This window comes from Echinops telfairi, unplaced genomic scaffold (genome assembly GCF_000313985.2).
Source record: "Echinops telfairi isolate 266 unplaced genomic scaffold, ASM31398v2 ScPeMD7_44;HRSCAF=162, whole genome shotgun sequence".
NCBI lineage: Eukaryota > Metazoa > Chordata > Mammalia > Afrosoricida > Tenrecidae > Echinops > Echinops telfairi.
In genome coordinates this window covers 14,701,001-14,709,835 of record NW_022103942.1, presented here as the reverse complement: position 1 = coordinate 14,709,835, position 8,835 = coordinate 14,701,001, and the positions used below count along the sequence as shown (strand labels likewise).

At 41.6% G+C, this 8,835-nt stretch overlaps 1 protein-coding gene and 1 pseudogene across 1 annotated transcript in view; one reads left to right on the top strand and one right to left on the bottom strand.

The window, feature by feature from the left end:
* The window catches only part of LOC101642175 (protocadherin-11 X-linked), a 126,340-nt gene that overhangs the window by 43,560 nt on the left and 73,945 nt on the right, over positions 1–8,835 (top strand). The window lies entirely within an intron of this gene.
* On the bottom strand, positions 1,770–2,984 carry LOC105979395 (annotated as a pseudogene).

Below are 8,835 nucleotides of genomic sequence, written 5' to 3'. Positions count from 1 at the left end.
TTCCCCCCCTCCCCCTCCCTTCCTCTGCCCCCCTCCCCCATGCACCCTTGATAATTTATAAATTATTATTATGTCTTATATATACACTGCCCGGCGTCTCCCTTCACCTACCCCTCTGTTGCCCATCCCCCAGAGAGGAGTAGGTTATATGTACCTCTCTGTGATCAATTCCCATTTCCTACACCCCCCTTCCCTCCTGGTATCGCCACTGACACCCCTGGTCCTGAGTGGTTCATCTGTCCTATATTCTCTGCGTTTCCAATTCCCATCTGTACCGCTGTGCATCATCTGGTCTAGCCAGATCTGGAAGGCAGAATTGGGGTCCTGGTAGTTGGGGGGAGGAAGCGTTTAAGAACTAGAGGAAGGTTGTGGGTTTCATTAATTTCACCTAGTACCTTACAGTTCATTCCAAAATTGTCAAACCCCTTATAGGTACTTGAGGAGCCCTGGTGACTAGTAGCTAAACATTGGGGTGCTAAATGCAAGGTCAGTGGTTGGAAACCCCCAGCCGCTCCATTGGAGAAATATGGGACTATCTACTCTCTCAAAGTTCTTTCTGGTTGCAATGGCTCATCATTCTTTGATCTCCAAAATGGAGTTGAATGTTTTTGAAAAGAAAATGAAATAGTTAAGCATTTCCAATGTTTCCTGTAATAATAGCATTCAAAGATAGTTATTTAAGCTTATCAATGATATAGAAATTATAATTTAACTAAAATGATACAATGGAAAATTTTCACCCAGTTAGTACTGCATTTCAAAAACAACACCTCCTGCCCCCGTCCCGAGGAAAAGTTTTACAAATACTTTGAGTGTGTATTTCCTGATAGAATGATGTGTTTATTTTCTGTCTTTTTCATCTCTTTTTCACAACCAAAATGAAATCAAACATATTTTTGATCTCTTTATATATTCAACACTTGAAAATGCACTGCCTTTGGGGACCACATCATTTACATTTTAACCTTTGTGTTAGAATGTTGGCATTTCAGCTGGCAAATTTCTTTGAAACTACCTCTTTATGTGCATACACACACACATGCTCAAAAGCACATACACTCACAGTGACGTGAAGATTTTTGTTTTGAATTTAGAAATAAATATTTAACAAATTTTTCATAATTAGGATTTGCCAAATGTGTGAAAGGAGATGAAACTTGTTTATTTTTGTCATTTCATTTGACAGCTACTTAAATTTATTTTGAGCAAAATATACTGAATGATTTGTATTTTTAAAAAAATGTTACTTCTTTCAATGTGCTTCCCTCAGAGAGGGAAGATTTTAGACTAATGTTGAGAAAGCATGAAATATGCTTAATGAGGCTAATAATGAACCCCTGAGAAAATGGCCTTTTGTTAAATCTCCAAACCTGGAACTGAACTAAATCCCATAGCTCATCTTTCAACTAGGCAGACCTATAAGGTGAACAGTAACACTAGGGACATACCTAGAACAATCAATTATATGAAATCAAAATGGCAGCCTCTGCCCAAGGATAAAGCTCAGAATACAGGAAGACACAGGAAAGAAGGACAAATGGAAGTTATAAGAATGGGGTGGAAGTGGGCGGAATGTTGCTACTTTATGTGGATTACTATTAATGTCATTAAATAAAATATGTCTCAACTGTTGAAGGAAAAAAACAATTTGCCCTTTATACTTTCCCAGAAATCACAATAAAAGGTGAAAAAAAGAGAAAGGCTTCATTTCACTCCCAACCCCCCCACTGGAAAATTCTTTATTCTGATCCCACCAGCTACACCATCTGTTATGCCCTTTCTTCCTTGGCAATTCAGTCTTTCTTGAGTGGTCCCATGAAAGCTTTCTTCTCTTCCACGGCCTGGAAGCGGCCGTGGCCAAACTTGGAGGTGGTGTCGATGAACTTGAGGTCAATCTTCAAGGCAAGGCGTTTGGTCTGCACCAGGCGCAGAGTGAGCACTCGGTTCTTGGTCCCCACCACGCAGCCCTTCAGCATGACAAAGTCTTTGGTCATGTCACCCTAGTGGACAAAGCCGCCCGGGGGGTTGATATTCTTGTCAGAGAGATCGTAGTCCGTGGAGGCATTGTTCTTGATAAGCTTGCCGTCTTTGATGAGATAGCCCTGGCCGATCTTGTAGATCTTCTTGTTGATCTCTGTGCGGTGGTGGTAGACCTTCTGACTAGTGCAGGCCACTGAGAAGGCCATACAAGCGGGATGCCAGGCCCTGATACAAGCCACCTTGCGCAGCCCTCGGTGAGTCTTTCAGGGAAGCTTCTTGGTGTGCCAGCGACTGGTGACCACTTTGTAGCCGTTGCCTGTGGTCACCCCAATGACGTCGATCATCTTGTCCTGCCCAAACACCTGGTTCACTAGCACCTGCTGCTCCAGCTACTCTCAGGCCCAATCCAGCTTCTCAGCCATGGAGCCCCCTTTCACCTGGATCTTCATCAGGTGTGCCTTATTCTGGCGTAGGACAAGCAAGGTGCATCTGGGTGTGGGCGACGCCGCGGATGACCTGGCAGTACTTCTTCATGCTGCTGACGTCCTTCTCCGGGTGCTTCTTGCCCTCGTCCTCCTGCCACTTCTTGCAGTACTTGGTGAAAGAGTTCTTCTTCGACTTGTGCCAGTTCTTGTAGAACCGCCGCTCGCACTCATCACAGATGTGTTCGGCAAAGACCGTCTTGAAGGTCCGGAGGCCGCGAGGTGTCTCCACATAGCCCACGATGCCCACCACCACCGTGGGAGGGGTCTCCACGATGGTCACCACCTCCACCACTTCCTTCTTGTTCACTTTGGAGCCTGGCCTGTTGACCTCGCGCACAATGTGGGTCATGCTGGCCTTGTAGCCCAGGAAGGCCGTAAGGTGGACCGGCTTGGAGGTGTCATCCTTGGGGAAGCTCTTTACCTTCCTGCGGTGCCAGCTACTGCGAAGCAGGAAGCCCAGAGACCGTGCCGTGACGCCGAGAACTTCCTGTGCGACATTACGTCGTCGATCCCCGCTGGTAGAGCAGCTTCATTTTTAAATACTTTATGAACTTGAGTAGATAATCCAATCTGGGAAACATAAGAAAAGGAAAAAAAAACCCAAAACAATAATTAAGAGGAAATATAACTATTTTGACAAAAATATTTCTTAGTTGATTATAAGCATGAATATTTTGTTTACAACTAGTTGGGAAAATTGTTTTCCTAAGAACAATTTTGTGAAATTGGTAAATAGAAATAACTACAGATGAAGATTGTGCATGAAAGATGTATGATGAAGCATCACGTCTAAGCCACTCCTATTGTTTCTGGAAATCATTTTGAGTCTTCTTGTAACATAGCCTTGGGGTGAGGAGGGGTGTTTTGGGAGAGGAGAGATGGAAGCAGAAGAATTGAAAACCCAAGGCTTCAACAAATATTTCTTAAGCACTTATATCCTTATCAAAATATCCATACATTGCTAAGTTAAATATTAAGAATTATTAATTTGTCCTATATTGTAATTACTAATGAGCTTTTACAGAAGAGACATACAGTATAAATTATTAGAAATTTATTCAATTATTTTGATTCAAACATTTTTATCAAGAGGGGATTACACCTCAATTGTTATTTTGGAGAGCTAAATTTTTAGGTATCATGTAGGTCTTTACATGTGGTAAAGAAACTCAAAAAAATCCAGTGTCTACTGGCAATCTTTCAAATGTAACAATTATATGGAAATAGGACCCAAAAAGATCTTCTAAAATTAGTATATCTTATAGTTAGCAAGTGTTTTAAAAGTTCATGATGTTTTTTGTTTTTGATTATATACTATGAATTTCTTTTTAAAGATTGTTTTATTGGCATGTATCTCACATTTACAATTTAATTATTCAATCAAATTAAGAAAATTTGTGAAATAATGGCCACAATCAATTTGAGAACAAGAGAACATTCTCTTGTTAGCTCACCATTTCCTCCCATAGTCCCCTGCCATGCCCCTAGAAAATTATCAGTCCAGTTACTGTCTTTATAGTTCTACCTTTTAGGAATTTAATACAAAACATAAATAGAAAGCAATCAGAGAAGCAGAAAAACAACTAAAATGACTAGACAAAACATAGAAAATTCCCAATCAAAAAGATATCAGAAAATACCAAAAAACGAAACAACTTTAAAATGGGTCAATAAGGCACCACATTTTTAAAATGTTATTTTATTGGGGTCTCATACAACTCTTATCACAATCCATACATCCATTGTCCCAAGCACATTTGTACATGTGTTGCCATGGTTTTCAAAACATTTTCTTTCTACTTGAGCCCTTGGTATCAGATCCTCATTTTTTGCCCCTCCCTCTCCCTCGCTCTCTCCCTCCCTCCCTCCCTCCCTCCCTCCCTTATGAACTCTTGATAATTTACAAATCATTATTTTTATGTCTTGCATTGTTCGATGTCTCTCCTCCACCCCCTTGTCTATTGTCCATCCCCCTGGGAGGGCGGTTATATGTAGGTCATTGTGATTGGTTCCCCCTCTCTCCCGCAACCTTTCCCTTACCGTCCTGGTCTGCTTACTCTCAATATCGGTTCTGAGGAGTTTATCTGTCCTATATTCCCTGTGTTTCCAGCTCTTATCTGTACCCATGTACATGCTCTGGTGTAGCCAGATTTGCAAGGTAGTATTAGGGTCATGATAGTGGGGGGTGGGTCGGGAGGAAGCATTAAAGAACCAGAGGAAAGCTGTATGTTTCATCGGTGCTACACTGCACCCTTACTGGCCGGTCTTCTCCCCACAACCCTTCTGTAAGGGTATGTCCAATAGCTTACAGATGGGCTTTGGGCCTCCACTCTGCACTCCCCCCTAGTTCATATTATGATTTTTTGCTCTGGGTCTTTGATGCCTGATACCTGATCTCATCAACACTTTATGATCACACAGGCTGGTGTGCTTCTTCCATGTGAGCTTTGTTGTTTCTCAGCTAGATGGCTGCTTGTTCAAGCCTTTAAGACCGGAGATGCTATATCTTTTGATAGCTGGGCACCATCAGCTTTCTTCACCACATTTGCTTATGCACCTGCTTTGTCTTCAGCAATCATGTTGGGAAGATGAGCATCTCAGAGTGCCGGATTATTAGAACAGTGTTCTTGTATTGAGGGAGTACTTGAGTAGGGGCCCAATGTCCACCTGTTTCTTTAATACTAAGCCTATAAATATATGTACATAAATCTATTTCCCCATCATCATATATAAGTATATTAACATGTACATGCCTGTATTTAGATCTCTATAAATGCCCTTTGCCTTCTAGTTCTTTCTTCTATTTCTTTTTACTTTCTTCTTGTCCCACTATCATGCTCAGCCTTCATTTGGGTTTCAGGAATTCCTCTCCATTACATTGCCTTTGATCAAGCCCTGCCAGATCCCCTACTCCCTCCTCACCATTGATTTTTGATCACTTGCTGTTCCCTTGTCCCTGGGTTTGTTAACACCCACTTCCTTTCCCCTGCCTCCTCCTCTCCCATGTTTCCTTGGAACTGTCCTCCTGTTGTTCTTTCTTCTGGCTTGTTTATCCTGCCTATTCAATCCAGATAGACACGCAGTGACAACAATATGCACAAACCCAAGACTAAGCACAAGAAAGCAACAATAGAAAATTAAACAATAGCTACAAAAACAAAACAAAAAAGGCAACAACAACAACAACAACAACAAGAGAGAAAAAAAAAAAACAAGAAAGAAAAGCCTATAAATAGTTCAAGGTCTATTTGTTGTCCTTTATGAGTCTTTTTCACTCAAGTCTGATGGGGCACCACACCCTGGCCCCATAGTCTATTTTTGGTGTTTCCTGAGGACTTCATTGCTCTGCTCCCCTTGCTGGTCTGTTGTAGGCCCCCAGTGTCTCTCCTTGGCGTGGTGGGCTCAGGGCAGGCACAATTCCTGCCGTGTGTTTCTAGTGTTGTCCCCCGTGGTGCTATGGGTCAGTGAGTAACATTGTGTCTTGTGGTGCGGCCGGCCCTAGGGTCCTCTCTGTGCATTGCTGCTCTAAGCAGAAATATTGTCCTCAGCGCGTGGTGGGCCAGGATGTGCTTCACTCTTTTTTCCTCCCCCTATGTTGGCTCCTGTGTGCTCTGATCAGACACGTCCCTCCCATAGAGCTGCAGCTTCAGTGCTGTCCTCTGAAATGAATTCTTCTGCAGGAGAGGGGGTGCTGTGCACTTAGTTGGTAATGGGGCTGGCTCCTCAGGCCTCTCTATCAATTCCCTGCTTCATGTCAGTGTGTTGCATTCTTGTCTTGGAGCACCAGGTTGAAGTCTGGTCCCTCTTTCCCTGTGGAGATATAAACCACACCCTGCCCTTGGACGAGTTAGTGCCCTGTTCCCCCAACTCCCCATGTCTTTTTTCCCTACTCCTTTTTAGTTGGCTACTATGTATCCCTGGGTTTAGTCTGCCCCCTGCCATATTACCTGGACCTCACCCCAGGGAGGTACGTATACAGTAGCTTCTTCCCTATGCCCCTTTTGGATTTTTTGAGCTTACCTCAGTGGACTCATGTTGTAGATGTCCTTTTGTGCTTGGCTTACTTCGCTTAGCATCATTTCCTCCAGTTATTCCCATGTGGCAATGTGCTTCATGCATTCTTCACTGTTTTTTAGGGATGTGTAATACTCCACTGTATGTATGTACCACAGTTTTTTAATTCATTTGTCTTGTGATGGACATTTGGGTTGTTTCCAGCTCCTTGCAATTGTGAACTGCACTGCGATGAACATTGGAACACAGATGTCTGGCCATGGTTTGTTTCTTGTCTGTTCTGGGTATCTGCCCAGTAGGGGGATTCCTGGATTGTATGGTAGCTCAATTTCCATCTGTTTTAGATATCGCCAAATCAATTTCTATAATGGCTGTACATACCTACAGGACACAGCAGTGGACAAGAGTTCCTATGTCTCCACAGCCGCTCCAACACGTGTTACTTTCTGGTTGTTTGAATTGTGCTGTCTTTGAGGATGTTAGGTGTTATTTCATAGGTATTGTAATTGGCATTTCTCTTATGACTAGAGATCTAGAACCTTTTCTCATATATTTATTGGATTTCTGCCCTTGAGAAACTCCTGCTCAGGTCATTTGCCCACCTCCTAAGTGGACAATTGTTTTTTTTTTTTTTGTAAGTTAGCAGAGTATTGTGGATTTTAGTAATAAAGCCTTTGTTTGATGTGTCATTGCTAAAGATGTTTTCCCATTCTGTGGTCTCTCCTCTTGGCGAATTCTTTTGGTGTACACAAGTGTTTTATCTTTAGCATTTCCCACTGGTCAATTTGTGCCTCCTCTGTGTTTGTGGCTTCCCTATTTCCGATAGCCTATGTATTCCCTGAGTCAAAATTCTCAGATTTGTTCCAATTCCTCATTGATAGTCCTAATAGTTTTGGGTTTTACCTCTAGGTCTGTGGTCCACCTTGAGTTTATTCTTGTGCATGAAGTAAGGTAAGGGTAATCTGCCTGATTCAAGGCTATGCAGATACCTTGACTATGATTGGAGTGGTGACATTTTAATAACTAGTCTTGTATTTTGAATTAACTGTATTCGAAATAATTCCCCAGTACAGATTTGAGGAATAATGCTGAACAAACAAAATTGCTTCTTATGATTAAGAAAACTAGAAAAGAAAGCAATAGCAACACTAGCATTTATAATTCAACTTAAAAAAATCATTTTATTGTGGCCTCATATAACTCTTATCACAACCCCTACATACATCAATTGTATAGAGTACATTTGTACATTCGTTATCCTCATCATTCTTAAAACATTTGCTTTCCATATAAGCCTCTGGCATCAGCTCCTCATTTCCCCCCATCCCTTCCTGCTCCCGCCACCCTCATGAACCCTTGATAATTTATAAATATTATTTTGTCATCTTATAATTCAATTTTTTATGAGTTCTTAAAAAATTTGAATTTTGTTCACTGCAAATATTATTCCTAGTGTAAATCCAGTGTCCTAAACAAGGCACAGTTCATTCTAGATTTATTTTGACAGTACAGGAAGACAGGTGAAGAGACACACATAGGATGAGGTCTGGGATGGGGGTTGGGGTAAAGGGAGTGAAATGCTACCCTCTACTATTATGGTCATCAAACTGGAGGCTCCCTTGATCCTTAGGGTTCAAGGCTCTTACTGACCTTTCCATATGTCCTTTTAAGGCTCACAGAATCAGGTCTTCTGTCCATATTTTTCTAGGCAGCTTCCATTCATTGCCTTGAGTTGTTGGTATGCCTCCAAAAAACAGAACAAAGGCCAATTTGTTTTTTTTTTAAATACCACAGAAATTAATAGGTATTTAATAGCAAAGATCAAGAAAATGAAAATGCTGTTGAAGTTGTGGAGAGGCTGGAATCCTCAAGCTGTGCTGATAGGATTTTAAAATAATACAATCACAGTGGAAGATGGTATAACACTTTTTTTTTAACAATTGAATGCAGATGTATGTGGGTACAGATAAGAGCTGGAAATACAGGGAATAGAGGTCAGATAAACTCATCTGGACCAATATTGAGAGTAGCCATACCAGGAAGGTAAGTGGAAAGTGGGGGGAGAAAGGGGGTACCAATCACAATGACCTATCTATAACCCCTTCCCAGGGGCCTGGACAACAGGCAAGCAGGCCCGGGGAGGTATTGGACAGTGCAAGACATGAAAAAATAATAATAATTTGTAAATTATCAAGGGTTCATGAGGGAGGGAGGAAGGGAGGGAGGGAGAGTGTGTTAGACAGGGTTCTCTAGAGAGATATAACCAAATTCCTGATAATATAATATATTTATTTATAAAGATAATTAGATATATAGCGAGAAATGAACTGTTAAATCATATACAGATAAATATACA